Source organism: Phyllobates terribilis, unplaced genomic scaffold (assembly GCF_046119375.1).
Source record: "Phyllobates terribilis strain yellow unplaced genomic scaffold, ASM4611937v1 Scaffold_3__8_contigs__length_932513732, whole genome shotgun sequence".
In the NCBI taxonomy this organism is placed as follows: domain Eukaryota; kingdom Metazoa; phylum Chordata; class Amphibia; order Anura; family Dendrobatidae; genus Phyllobates; species Phyllobates terribilis.
In genome coordinates, this window is record NW_027362763.1 from 1,938,689 (window position 1) to 1,952,626 (window position 13,938).

Consider the following 13,938-nt stretch of genomic DNA (forward strand, 5'->3'; position numbering starts at 1 on the left):
TCATTGGATATTTAAACCAGCTCCACATACAAACTGGTGCCTGAGCAACTTTAACAGTCAGTGTGCTTCTAGACTCTGAATGTGCCAGGTCCTGTTCTGTTTTTCCCTGCTTGTCTGCCTTCCTGGAGGCTGTATTTTCAGGCCTGTCTGAACACGCTCCTAGCCTGTTCGTTTCTGCCTCTGGGGGCCATATACCCAGGCTCGTTCCTGTATTTCGCTGCAGTAACAGTTCCTGTCTGAACTGTCTCCTAACCTGTTACTTGTTTTGTCTCTATGTCCGTTTCCTCCCTTTTTCTGCAGTGTCTGAACCAGCGCTTGGCTATACCTAGGCTCGTTCCTGTATTCTGTTGCAGTAACAGTTCCTGTCTGAACTGTCTCCTAACCTGTTACTTGTTTTGTCTCTATGTTTGTTTCTTCCCTTTTGCTGCTGTGTCTGAACCAGCACTTGGCTTTACCTAGGCTCGTTCCTGTATTTCGTGGCAGTAACAGTTCCTGTCTGAACTGTCTCCTAACCTGTTACTTGTTTTGTCTCTATGTCCGTTTCCTCCCTTTTTCTGCAGTGTCTGAACCAGCGCTTGGCTATACCTAGGCTCGTTCCTGTATTCTGTTGCAGTAACAGTTCCTGTCTGAACTGTCTCTTAACCTGTTACTTGTTTTGTCTCTATGTTTGTTTCTTCCCTTTTGCTGCTGTGTCTGAACCAGCACTTGGCTTTACCTAGGCTCGTTCCTGTATTTCGTTGCAGTAACAGTTCCTGTCTGAACTGTCTCCTAACCTGTTACTTGTTTTGTCTCTATGTCCGTTTCCTCCCTTTTGCTGCAGTGTCTGAAGCAGCAATTGGCTTTACCTAGGCTCGTTCCTGTATTTCGTTGCAGTACAGTTCTTGTCTGAACTGTTTCCTGGCCTCTTACTTGTTTTGTCTCTGTGTCCGTTTTCTCTCTTTTTCTGCAGAGTCTGAACCTGCACCTAACTCCTACTCGTTGTCGCTGTACTTCTGTTTGTGAGTTTGGAGTCCACTTTCTACTTCTTTGCAAGTACCTTGTATGTATCTGGTTCTGCCTTTCCTTTCCAGTCTGTTCCGTGTGAACAGAGCCCTGTCCCCTCTGCTCTGTCTTTGCTCACCGCTTTGGCGGTTTATCTCTGCTCTGCCTTACTTACCGCTCTGGTGGTTTCTGCCTGCTCTGCTCAGCCTTGTCCACCGCACTTGCGGTTTCGTTCTGCTCAGCCTTGTCCGCCTCATCTGTGGTTTCGTTCTGCTCAAACTTGTCCACCGCACTTGGGGTTTCGCTCTGCTCAGCCCTGTCCACCGCACTTGCGGTTTCGCTCTGCTCAGCCCTGTCCACCGCACTTGAGGTTTTGCTCTGCTCAGCCCTGTCCACTGCACTTGCGGTTTCGCTCTGCTCAGCCCTGTCCATCGCACTTGCGGTTTCGCTCTGCTCTGCCTTGTCCACCGCACTTGCGGTTTCGCTCTGCTCTGCCTTGTCCACCGCCTCTGCAGTTTCGCTCTGCTCAGCCCTGTCCACCGCACTTGTGGTTTCGCTCTGCTCAGCCTTGTCCACCGCATCTGTGGTTTCGCTCTGCTCAGCTTTGTTCACCGCATCTGCGGTTTCGCTTTACTCTGCTTGATTACCACATCTGCGGCTCTGAACTCGTCTCCTATTCTGTACTGGACCCTACCCAGCCTTTGCTCTAACCTTCCTCTTCCTCTATTCCCCGGTGTGGGTCAACATCCGTGTCCGGGGTCTGACCTGGAGTCGCACCTGGTCCCTCTGCTCGGTTCCTCCCTGGTGCACAGGCGTCGTATGCCGTCGTGCGACCTTGGTCGGATCGGGTAGATACTTAGTTACGCCCCTCCAGGCACTCTCCGGTTCATGGTCCAGTGGGATTACTAAACACGCACACGCCAGTCAGTACGGGCATGTGCATAACTCAGTGATTGGCTGGCCGCACAGTGTCATCAGGTGTATATCAGACCTGGCGCCGCCTTGCTCGTCACAGTCACTCCGGATCAGACAGAGTAGGGAGAGGTGCTGCTGAGCTAAGGAGAGATTTGCTTGTTTTTAGTTAGCGCAGGTGTACCAAACTATATTAGAGACACGTATCCATCTCAACAAACAGTCCTTCTGAGGACTAATCCATCGGCAGAGATATCAGACAGGCAGTGTTTATAGGCAGGCAGGGTATATAGCAGACTGCAGAGCACAAAGGACAAGAGGCTCCATCCCAGTTCTGTCTGCTGCTGCTGTTAGATATTTCTAGACAAAGGCCCAGGTCTCAGGGGCCAGGAATAATTTTTTTGGGATCTTAATCCTCATTATTTGCTTATAAAGCAATCCAGAGAACACAGTTTTTCTGTGCCATTTGCTTGTTGGCACTGCAGAATGCAGCCAGGTCCTTTCCATATTACAGCGCTAGAAATCCAGCTATTTAAAACGGTGTTTTCTCTGTCACACGGATCACATATACGTTTTCAGAAAATGCTGCCATTTCTGGCCTCCATTTAAAAAAAAATGTCAATGTGCCAGTGAAGCGATTGACACCATATTGCTGTTCAAAATAGTTACCTACAGACCAGGTATTTAAAACTGTGTTTTCTCCTTCACACGGATCACATATACGTTTTCAGAAAATACTGCCCTTTCTGACTTCCATTAAAATGAGTTTCAGTGTGTCAGTGAAGCAATTGACACCAGATTGCTGTTCATAATAGTTACCTACAGACCAGGTGTTTAAAACTGTGTTTTCTCCGTCACACGGATCACATATACGTTTTCAGAAAATACTGCCATTTCTGGCCTCCATTAAAATTTTGTTTCAGTGTGCCAGTGAAGCAATTGACACCAGATTGCTGTTCAAAATAGTTACCAACAGTCCAGGTATTTAAAACTGTGCTTTCTCCGTCACACGGATCACATATAAGTTTTCATAAAATACTGCCATTTCTGACCTCCATTAAAAATTTGTTTCAGTGTGTCAGTGAAGCAATTGACACAAGATTGCAAATCAAAATAGTTACCTGCAGGCCAGGTATTTAAAACTGTGTTATCTCCGTCACACGGATCACATATACGTTTTCAAAAAATACTGCCATTTCTGGCCTCCATTGAAGATTTGTTTCAGTGTGCCAGTAAAGCAATTGACACCAGATTGCTGTTCAAAATAGTTGCCTACAGACCAGGTGTTTAAAACTGTGTTTTCTCTGTCACACGGATCACATATACGTTTTCACAAAATACTGCCATTTCTGACCTCCATTAAAAATTTGTTTCAGTGTGTCAGGGAAGCAATTGACACAAGATTGCAAATCAAAATAGTTACCTACAGGCCAGTTATTTAAAACTGTGTTTTCTCTGTCACACGGATCACATATACGTTTTCACAAAATACTGCCATTTCTGACCTCCATTAAAAATTTGTTTCAGTGTGTCAGTGAAGCAATTGACACCAGTTTGCTGTTCAAAATAGTTGCCTACAGGCCAGGTATTTAAAACTGTGGTTTGTCCGTCACACGGATAACATATAGGTTTGCTCCAAATTCAGTCATTTGTTGTGAGCTTGGAATATATTGTCCTCCATTTAAAATTGGCAAGGCACGTGGCAAGGGACGGGGAACTGGACGTGATGGTGATGATGGTGCATGCAGAAGCCGAGGCCGTGGGAAAGATGAAATTGTGCCACAACAAACACCCACATCTTCTTGCTCGACCTTCCTGTCCCAATTAATAGGGGACCGCAGAACACCACTATTGAACACAAAGCAGTGTGAAAAGGTTGTTGGTTGGATAGCAGATAATGCTTCCAGTCACTTAGCCACCACCACCACCTTGTCTTCCACACGGTCAAGTCTCAGTAGCTATGAGTCTGGACCGCATATTCCTTACCCTGATCCTCCTTCCTCCCACCATGCCGAGAGCCCAGAGACAACTGATCCCACAATTGGACACTCTGAAGAGCTGTTCACTTTTCCATTAATAGATTCGGGTCTCTCGCCCGGTCCACTTGAAGTGGGGCAAGAGGAGATCGCATGTAGCAATGCCCAAATATTTGAGCAGCCACGGTCACACATAGACGACGGTGGGAAAGCGTAACAAGAGGTGGATGATGATGAGGCACAATTGCAGAAAGTCAGGAAGAGGACCAGAGTGCGGAAGTGGAAGACGAGGTGGTGGATGATATAGTAACTGACACAACCTAGCAGGAAGACATGCAGAGTGAGGAGAGCAGCACACAGAGGGAGGAAGGCAGAGCACCCCAACAGGCAGGCAGAAGCAGTGTGGTGGCCGCAGAAACAAGGCAGGCAACCGTTCCCCGTAACTCCAGCATGAAGGAAGTTGCTAGTACAACTGTTAGGTCTTCCCGAGTCTGATTGATTTTTAAAGACTCTGCCGATAACCCCAAAAAGGCCATTTGCACCACCTGTCAGGCCAGCATCAGCAGGGGTGGCAAAACGACCAGCCTGACCACCACCAGCATGATCAGGCACAAGGCAGCAAAGCACCCGACTTTGTGGGTCGAACCCCAGGGTCCAGGAACAGTGTCTGCGTGTGGCACCATTGCTTCTTCCTCTGTTGTGCATGCAAGAAAATCCCCTGTCCATGGTGCATGCGAAAATGCATCCTGCCCTACACCTGTCACTGCACACTCTCAAGTAGCAGCATCAGGAAGCACGTCCACGTCCTTGTCCAAGTGCAGCGTTCAGTTGTCCATACCGCAGTCTTTGAAATGCATGTGCAAATACTCAGCCAACGCACCACATGCCACAGTGCTAAATTCCCACATTTCACGACTGCTTGCGCTCGAAATGTTGCCTTTTAGGCTCGTGGAGACGGAAGCATTCCGCAACCTGATGGCGGCAGTCGTCCCTCGGTACTCGGTCCCCAGCCGCCACCATTTCTTTTGGTGTGCCATCCCAGCATTACACAAGCACGTGTCCCAAAACATTAGCTGTGCCCTCAACAACGCAGTTACTGGGAAAGTCCACCTAAGTGCTTGTGGGCAGGGATGGTACATCTCGCTGACGGCACACTGGGTTAACATAGTGGAAGCCGGGACCCAGTTAGACCTTGGGACGGAACACGTCCTCCTGACGCCAAGGATTGTGGGCCCTAGGTCAATCAGGGTTGCCCCCACAGTCTACACCTCCTGCACTTCATCCTCCTCAGCCTCCTCCTCCTCTTCAGCCTCCATCTCCAAAATGACCACATCAGTCACAAGCTGGAAGCACTGCAGCCCTGCCTCGGCCAAGCGGCAACAGGCTGTGCTGAAGCTAATATGCATAGGTGACAAACCGCACAATGCTGAAGAGTTGTGGACAGCTCTGAAAGAGAAGGCAGATCTGTGGCTCACACCACTGAACCTACAGCCAGGCATGGTTGTGTGTGACAATGGCCGGAACCTGGTGGTGGCTCTGAGGCGAGGCGAGCTCACACACGTACCATGCCTGGCCCATATGCTTAACCTCGTTGTTCAGCTGTTTCTCAAATCCTACCAGGAGCTGCCGGATCTGCTTGTTAAAATACGCTGCCTGTGTGTCCATTTTAGAAATTCACCTACAGCTTTCGCTTCCCTTGCCGTGTTTCAGCAGCGTTTGTAGCTTCTGGCTCACAGACTGATATGTGATGTCCCCACGCATTGGAACTCTGCACTGCAGATGTTGGGAAGTATTTGTGAGCAGAAGAGGGCAGTTGTTGCGTACCAGCATCAACAAGGCCGTCAGTATTCAGTTCAGACTCCACACGTAAGACCTCAGGAGTGGACATGGATGTCAGACATATGTACCATCCTCCAAAACTTTGAGGACTCCACCAAGATGGTGAGCGGCGATGATGCCATAATTAGCGTCACCATCCCGATTCTCTGTCTTCTGAAATGCTCTCTGCTCACAATCAAAGAGGATGCATTGCAGGCGGAGCACGATGAGATGGAGTAAGGAACCATGCAGGGTAATTACACACAGCCCAGCCTCATCTCATCCTAACGTGGATTGGGTGACAATGAGGAAGAGGAGGAGGAGGAAGAACAGGAGCTAGTTTCATGCGATATAGACAGTTCTACCTGCACAACTGTCATACAGTCTGTTCAGCGTGGATGGCCAGAGGACAGAGAGGAAGAGGAGGAGGAGAGCATGGTCAGTCTTCCACTTCGTGAGGACACGGAAGTCTTGCCTGTTAGCAGTCTGGCACGCATGGCTGAGTTTATGCTACGCTGCCTTTCCCATGATCCTCGCGCTCTCAAAATTTTGGGTGACAGTCATTACTGGTTGGTGACACTTCTAGACCCACGCTACAAGGAGAACTTTATATCTCTTATTCCTGAGGTTGACAGGTCTACAAAAATGGGGCTGTACCAGAAGGCTCTTGTTGCGAGACTATTAAAAAAATTCCCATCTGAAAACGCTGGTGGCAGAGGGCACAGTTCGTTGGTCAACCAAGGAGTACAGGCGAGAGAGACACAAATGCAATCCAGCAGAGGCAGGGGAACACTGTCAAAGTTCTGGGACAGTTTTCTCAGACCCTCCCATTGCACAGGCCCTGAGGTGCAGGGTACTCTCACAAGGAGTGAAAAGTTTGGGAAGATGCTGAGAGATTACCTTGCCAACTGTACCAACGTCCTCCGTGATTCCTCTATGCCTTTTAATTATTGGGTATTCAAGCTAGATACGTGGTATGAACTGGCTCTCTACGCCTTAGAGGTCCTGGGCTGCCCTGCCGCCAGCGTTTTATCAGAGCGGGTTTTTAGTGCCACTGGTGGAAATATAACTGATAAGCATATCCACCTGTCAACTGAAAATGCTGACAGGCTGACTATTATTAAAATGAACAAGGGCTGGATTGGACCAGACTTCTCAACACCACTGAATGATAGCAGCGTAACCTAAACTCAAATCCAGTGTCATTTTTTGGGAGGTGTGTTCCCATGCACCTCTTCACACACACATGGGTATACGCTTCCTGATTTTGGCTATTTGCTCTTGTCCTCCTCCTTCTCCTCATCCACATCCTCCAGCACCATATCACCAGGGTGATCGTGGTCTGTGATGTAAAACCCACATCATTTTTTTAAAAGGTGTTTATGATGCCTGTAAAAAAAAAATTATACAGTATGTTCATGCACACCCCCCAGGGGTAAATGTTTGTCAGCCCATACACTTACTGCATGGGCATTCCAAGTATACGAGACCTGCTCCTTTCTAATGGGAACATTTTTTTATGAGACCCTCTAAGTCTCTTCCAAGAGGCATTGGAGTGCCTCCCATATTTTGGCTGCCCTTGCATTCACTGAATAGGACAACACTTTGGGAGACCCTCTGTTTTCTAATGGGAGTTTGTCGTTACTGTGGGTCTGCTCTATGTGTCTTTAAATTCGTGGGGTTTTCTTAAAATTGGTCAGCCATTGGACTCACTGCATACCCTGTAACTGTATAGCAGACCCTCTCCTTTCTAATGGGAATTTGTGGTTACTGTGGCCCTGCTCTATGTGTCTTTAAATTCTTAGTGGAGTTTTTCCTAAAATTGGTCAGCCATTGGACTCACTGTATACCCTTTAACTGTTTAGCAGACTTTCTCCTTTCTAATGGGAATTTGTGGTTACTGTGGCCCTGCTCTATGTGTCTTTTAATTCTTTGTGGGGTTTTTCCTAAAATTGGTCAGTCGTTGGACTCACTGCATACCCTTTAACTGTTTAGCAGACTTTCTCCTTTCTAATGGGAATTTGTCATTACTGTGGCCCTGCTCTATGTGTCTTTAAATTCTTACTGGGGTTTTTCCTAAAATTGGTCAGCCGTTGGACTCACTGCATACCCTATAACTGTATAGCAGACCCTCTCCTTTCTAATGGGAATTTGTGGTTACTGTGGCCCTGCTCTATGTGTCTTTAAATTCTTTGTGGGGTTTTTCCTAAAATTGGTCAGTCGTTGGACTCACTGCATACCCTTTAACTGTTTAGCAGACTTTCTCCTTTCTAATGGGAATTTGTCATTACTGTGGCCCTGCTCTATGTGTCTTTAAATTCTTACTGGGGTTTTTCCTAAAATTGGTCAGCCGTTGGACTCACTGCATACCCTATAACTGTATAGCAGACCCTCTCCTTTCTAATGGGAATTTGTCATTACTGTGGCCCTGCTCTTTGTGTCTTTTAATTCTTAGTGGGGTTTTTCTTAAATTTGGTCAGCCATTGGACTCACTGCATACCCTATAACTGTATAGCAGACCCTCTCCTTCCTAATGGGAACATATCATACTTGTTACTGTAGCCCAGCTCAATGTATCTTTAAATTCTTAGTGAGGTTTTTCCTAAATTTGGTCAGCCATTGGACTCACTGCATACCCTATAACTATATAGCAGACTCTCTCCTTTCTAATGGGAATTTGTGGTTACTGCGGTCCTGCTCTATGTGTCTTTAAATTCTTAGTGGTGTTTTTCCTAAAAATTGTCAGCCGTTGGACTCACTGCATATGACGCGCCCCCTGGGCCAGTGCTGTAGTGCGGCGCGCGTGCGCGCGGGGAATACCCGGAGCCGGATCCGATGGGGGTAGTAGTCTTCGTGTGGCGGTGACCCGGTCCATGCCCAGGGTGGTCAAACTAAGTGGCAGTTATTGGTATGATGGTATTAGTGTCCGACTACGCCACCCGTTGAATGCGGCTATGAAGCCGCCGCTGCAGGGCAGTCCGCTGAGGCCGGTGGTACGGATGTGCAGCGTGGATGGTATAACCCCCAACGGGAGGGGTATGGCCTCAGGGCAGAGGATGAGGTTGATGTTGGGAGTGATGGTGTGGATGTCCCAGCACTAATGGTGCGATAAGGAAGCACGGAGACGCGAGGGTACAGTTCAGGGTCTTTACTGATGGTACAAGGCAAATTCCCTCGGGAGTACTGGCTAGTAGTTGGGGCCTGGTTAGTCTGCGAGTAAGCCGGAGTTCCCCTGGCCAGGTGGAGTTGTAGGCCTTCCCGTTAGTCTGTACCCTTCCTGGCTACCCTGCTTTCGGCGGTTACAAGTAGCCCACGTCCCTGGGTATACCGTGTGGTGCTCACCCGTATGGCTGGTGACCTGGGGCCTCCTGTTAGCCTCCGCTCCGGGATGGCGGTGCTGGTCCCTTCGTTGTGACTGAGCCTCCGGGCTTTTATGGCCAGAGGACCTGGAATCCCCTGCCGGATGGATTCTGCTGCTGGGTATATCTTAGTCCCCACAGCCTCGGACTCCTGTGTCCGGTTTTAGTACCTTCTCCCAGGGCGAGCTCTGCACAGCTCCAGCCCCTGGCGCTTCTCCTTGGCTCCTACAGAGCTCCTGATGTCTATCTGTCCCTGTTTCTGCGTGTCCAGACCAGACTCCGTCTCTGTCTGGAACTCCTCTCTCCTAACCCTGCCTCAGCCCCAGTTTATGTAGGGGAAGTTCTTCCCCTCCCAGGACTGGGCAGGAGGTGTGGCATGCTTAGGATTCCTGCCCAGGAGACCTCCCACCTGCTCACAGACGTAATATTGCTATTACTGTGGAAACCAGACCCCTGGGGTGCCACATTCCCCCCTAGTGAAATTTAGTACTCCCGGACTAAACATATTTTTGAAAACATAACAGGGTATAAACAATAACAATTAAATACATGAGATGGTCACGGCGTGTCCGTAACCGGGAAGCAATAAGGGTGTCCATTTCACCAAAGAACAGGGAGCTGTAACCAGGTAGGGGTCTGTACTGCCCCGAGTCTTTAACAGTCTGTAGTTCATTCCTGGGTTACGCTCCAAACATATTTACAACAGAGTTCCGGTTACTCACTGTCCATAACCTGTCAGTCCATATAAAGAAATGTGTAACTGAAAAACATAATTAGCAACGGCTACAACAAAACAGGTAAACGTAAAATAGTTAAAGCAATTACAATTAGCCAACTTAGATTCTCCAACGTACGGGCATCTGGCCTCTGGTAACCCTAGTGGACCTACGGAGCTCACTAACTGGTCCTGCACTACAGGGTGTAGGAGATGTTATGGGCAGGCTGGGCAGCTTTCTGCGCACTCTTTGGCTCACTAAGGGCACGGCAGGCTCACTACTAGCAGAGGGTTGATCCTCCTGTACTGCTGGTGTGGACTCTTCTGCCTCTTGGGCCGGCTGCTCTTCCAGCTCTACTTGTTCTTCTGTAGGCACTTGCGGGGCTGGCTGGAGAAAGGTGAGGACGGGTACCACAACAGCACCGTTTACTTGTGTCCAAGACCGGGGGAAGTCTCCGAGTACAGTCCTGATCATTTCTTCCCTTACCTCTGCGGGTCGAGGGTTTTCTTGATCTTCTTCTTCAGGGTTTTGCAGCTGCTCGGGACACTTCTTCAGGTGGTCTCTGGAGACAACGGCTGTGGTTTCTCCTCCATCCTTACTGATCACGCAAATCTTTGGGTTCTCATGGCTTGATGGCAGTACGGTGTACGGGTCCTTCTCCCACTGGTCGTCCAACTTGTGGAGCCGTCTTTTCCTCTTCAAGACCTGCTCTCCAGGTACCAGGGGAACAGCGGGAGCATACTGATTATAAGCCCTCTCTTGCCTTTCTCTAGCTTGAGACAGACTTCGCTCCACGCTCTCCTGCACTTTCCGTTACTGCTGCTGCCGTCCTGTATCCCAGTCTGCCTCTGGCGAGGTGTCCTCGGGCGTCAGGACTCCCATATCCAGGTCGATAGGCAGCTTACCAGGCCTCGCTCTCATTAGGTAAGCCGGGGTACAGTTGGTAGAACCTACAGGGATGTGGTTGTATAGGTCCACCAGATCAGGCAGCTTCTCAGGCCACAGACTGCGTTCTTCCAGGGGCAATGTTTTCAGGAGGTCTATCACCACCTGGTTCATCTTCTCGCAGAGTCCATTAGTATGTGGGTGATAGGGCGTTGTTCTAATCTTCGTGCAGCCATACAGGTTGCAGAACTCCTGGAAGACTTTCGCTTCAAAGGCTGGCCCTTGGTCTGTCAGCACTTGGTCCGGGTACCCGTGTGGACGGCAGAAGTGCTGCTGGAAGGCTCTAGCTGCTGTTTGAGCCGTTAAGTCCTTGACCGGGACCACCACCAGGAACCGGGAGTAATGATCTACGATTGTGAGGGCGTAGACATACCCAGATCTGCTTGGAGCCAGTTTCACATGGTCCAGGGCTACCAGTTCCAGTGGCTGTCGGGTGATGATGGGCTGCAAGGGAGTCTTCTGGCTGGCACGGTCCTTCCTTCTTAGGTGGCACGGTCCACAGTCTCTGCACCACCTCTCGATGGCTCCTCTCATGCCTACCCAGTAGAACCGTTCACGCAATAAGAACTCCAGCTTCTTCCACCCGAAATGTCCTGCTCCGTTGTGGTACGCCTCCAGAATCATAGCCGCGTCTCGTCTGGGGACCACTACCTGCCAGGTCAACTCATGCGTTCGAGAGTTAACCATTCTCCGGCACAACTTCTCCCTGTAGAGGAACAGCCTACTTTTCTCCTTCCACAGTTGCTTAGTCTCCTCTGGGGCGTCTGGGTCCAGACTGGCATCGGCTTGGGTCAGCATTTCCTTCACCAGACGGACTGCGGGATCACTGTCTTGCGTCTCCGCCCAGTTGTAGTGGGGCAAGGGATTGAACGTCGCGGAGCGCCTGCCCTTCACACGGTGGGAATACAGGGTAATCCAATGACGGTGGAACGCAGGGAGCTCAACTTCTTCCAGATCTTCTGGATCTTCCCCTACGTCCGGTAAGTTCGGCATTCAAGACAGGGCATCCGCGTTGGCATTGGAGCGTCCTGCCCGGTATTTGATGGTGAATATTTGATGGGTTCATGCATTGGTGGTATAGTGGTGAGCATAGCTGCTTTCTAACCAGTTGACCCGGGTTTGATTCCCGGCCAATGCAATACTTATGTAGTTTTATTTCTGGCATATCATACATTTTACAAACTATTTTGTAATGTTAGTGCAGAAAATGTAAAAAAAAAGCTGATCCTGTAAGCATTGGTGGTATAGTGGTGAGCATAACTGCCTTCCAAGCAGTTGACCCAGGTTCGATTCCTGACCAATGCAAAACATGGGTGTGTTTTTTTTTCAGGCACGTCATAATTTTTACTAACAATTTTGTAGGGTTAGTGCAGAAAATGTGAAAAAAATGCTGGGTACCTTAAGCATTTTTGGTATAGTGGTGAGCAAACCTGCCTTCCAAGCAGTTGACCTGCGATTGATTCCTGGTCAATGCAATACTTATGTGGGGGTTTTTTTCCTGGCACGTCTTACGTTTTACTAATAATTTCGTATTGTTAGTGCAGAAAATGTAAGAAAAAAACATGGCTTCTGTAAGTGTTGGTGGTATAGTGGTGAGAATCGCTGCCTTCCAAGTATTTGACCCGAGTTCGATTCTCAGCCAACGTGTGAATTGTTTTTCACATTTGGTGATGCTTTTAGTCTGTTTTAATTTTTCGTGTTAATTCTCAGGCTCTTCTTTCTTCTTAGAGTTTAGCAACCACGAAAATGAGAAAAAAATTGAAGAGAATATTTCTTAGCTTTTTTTCAACTGTCTCATCTAACTGATCTTCTGCTCTTCAGTTGTTGATTAAACACTTTGTAGGGTTAGTCTCCAATACGAAATCAATGTCAGGGTTGGCATTGGTGTTATGCTGGTGGGTGTAGTTGCTTTTAAAACAATAGGCCATAGTTTAATTCTTGAAGAACGCAATGTTTTTTTTGCATTTGGTGGTGTTTGGACTCTTTTTCACTTTCTGTGCTAAGGCTTATGCTTTTATTTCTTTCTTGGTAACACTTTAGCTACCTTAGTTGGCAAAAAGCAAAGCTAATTGAGAGAATTTGTAGGCAGAGGTGGAAAAGCTACATAACTGATTCCAAAAACTCCTCTGTCTTTAGAGTTAGTGTTAAAAATGCCAAAAATGGCAGAGGTCTTTAGGGGTAATTTGGTGCTGGTGCTGACTCTTTGTAATCTTTTTGAGCTAAGGCTCATAGTGTACTTTCTTTCTTGGTAAGAGTTTAGTTACCTTATTGGCAAAAAAGTGAAAATAATTGAGAGAATTGTAAGAATTGGTGGAAAAGCTCCATAGCTGATTCACAAGAATTCATCTTTGAGTTTTGGACAATGCTTTGCCTTGTTTTTAAACTTTTCAGTAATTGGCTCTTTCAAGACATATTCAGTCCTCCTTTTTTAAGTAAAACTTTAGCAGATTTAACAGCCATAATCCCAAACCAGTCAAGTTTGTTCATGCATTGGTGGTATAGTGGTGAGCATAGCTGCTTCCCAAGCAGTTGACCCGGGTTCGATTTCCAGCCAATGCAATACTTATGTAGTTTTATTTCTGGCATATCATACATTTTACAAACTATTTTGTAATGTTAGTGCAGAAAATGTAAAAAAAAAAGCTGACCCTATAAGCATTGGTGGTATAGTGGTGAGCATAGCTGCCTTCCAAACAGTTGACCTGGGTTCAATTCCCGGCCAATACTAAACATTGGTGTTTTTTTTTTCAGGCACGTCATACTTTTTACTAACAATTTTGTAGGGTTAGTGCAGAAAATGTGAAAAAAATGCTGGGTACCTAAAGCATTTTTGGTATAGTGGTGAGCAAACCTGCCTTCCAAGCAGTTGACCTGCGATTAATTCCTGGTCAATGCAATACTTATGTGGGTTTTTTTTTTCAGGCACGTCATACTTTTTACTAACAATTTTGTAGGGTTAGTGCAGAAAATGTGAAAAAAATGCTGGGTACCTTAAGCATTTTTGGTATAGTGGTGAGCAAACCTGCCTTCCAAGCAGTTGACCTGCGATTGATTCCTGGTCAATGCAATACTTATGTGGGGGGTTTTTTCTTGGCACGTCTTACTTTTTACTAATAATTTCGTATTGATAGTGCAGAAAATGTAAGAAAAAAACATGGCTTCTGTAAGTGTTGGTGGTATAGTGGTGAGAATCGCTGCCTTCCAAGTAGTTGACCCGAGTTTGATTCTCAG

At 47.6% G+C, this 13,938-nt stretch overlaps 1 non-coding gene across 1 annotated transcript; it reads left to right on the forward strand.

The window, feature by feature from the left end:
- The first annotated feature begins 11,773 nt into the window (after window positions 1-11,773).
- Window positions 11,774-11,845, forward strand: TRNAR-UCU (transfer RNA arginine (anticodon UCU)). Its single transcript has one exon. It is a non-coding gene; the product is annotated as a tRNA-Arg (tRNA).
- The last annotated feature ends 2,093 nt before the right edge of the window (window positions 11,846-13,938 follow it).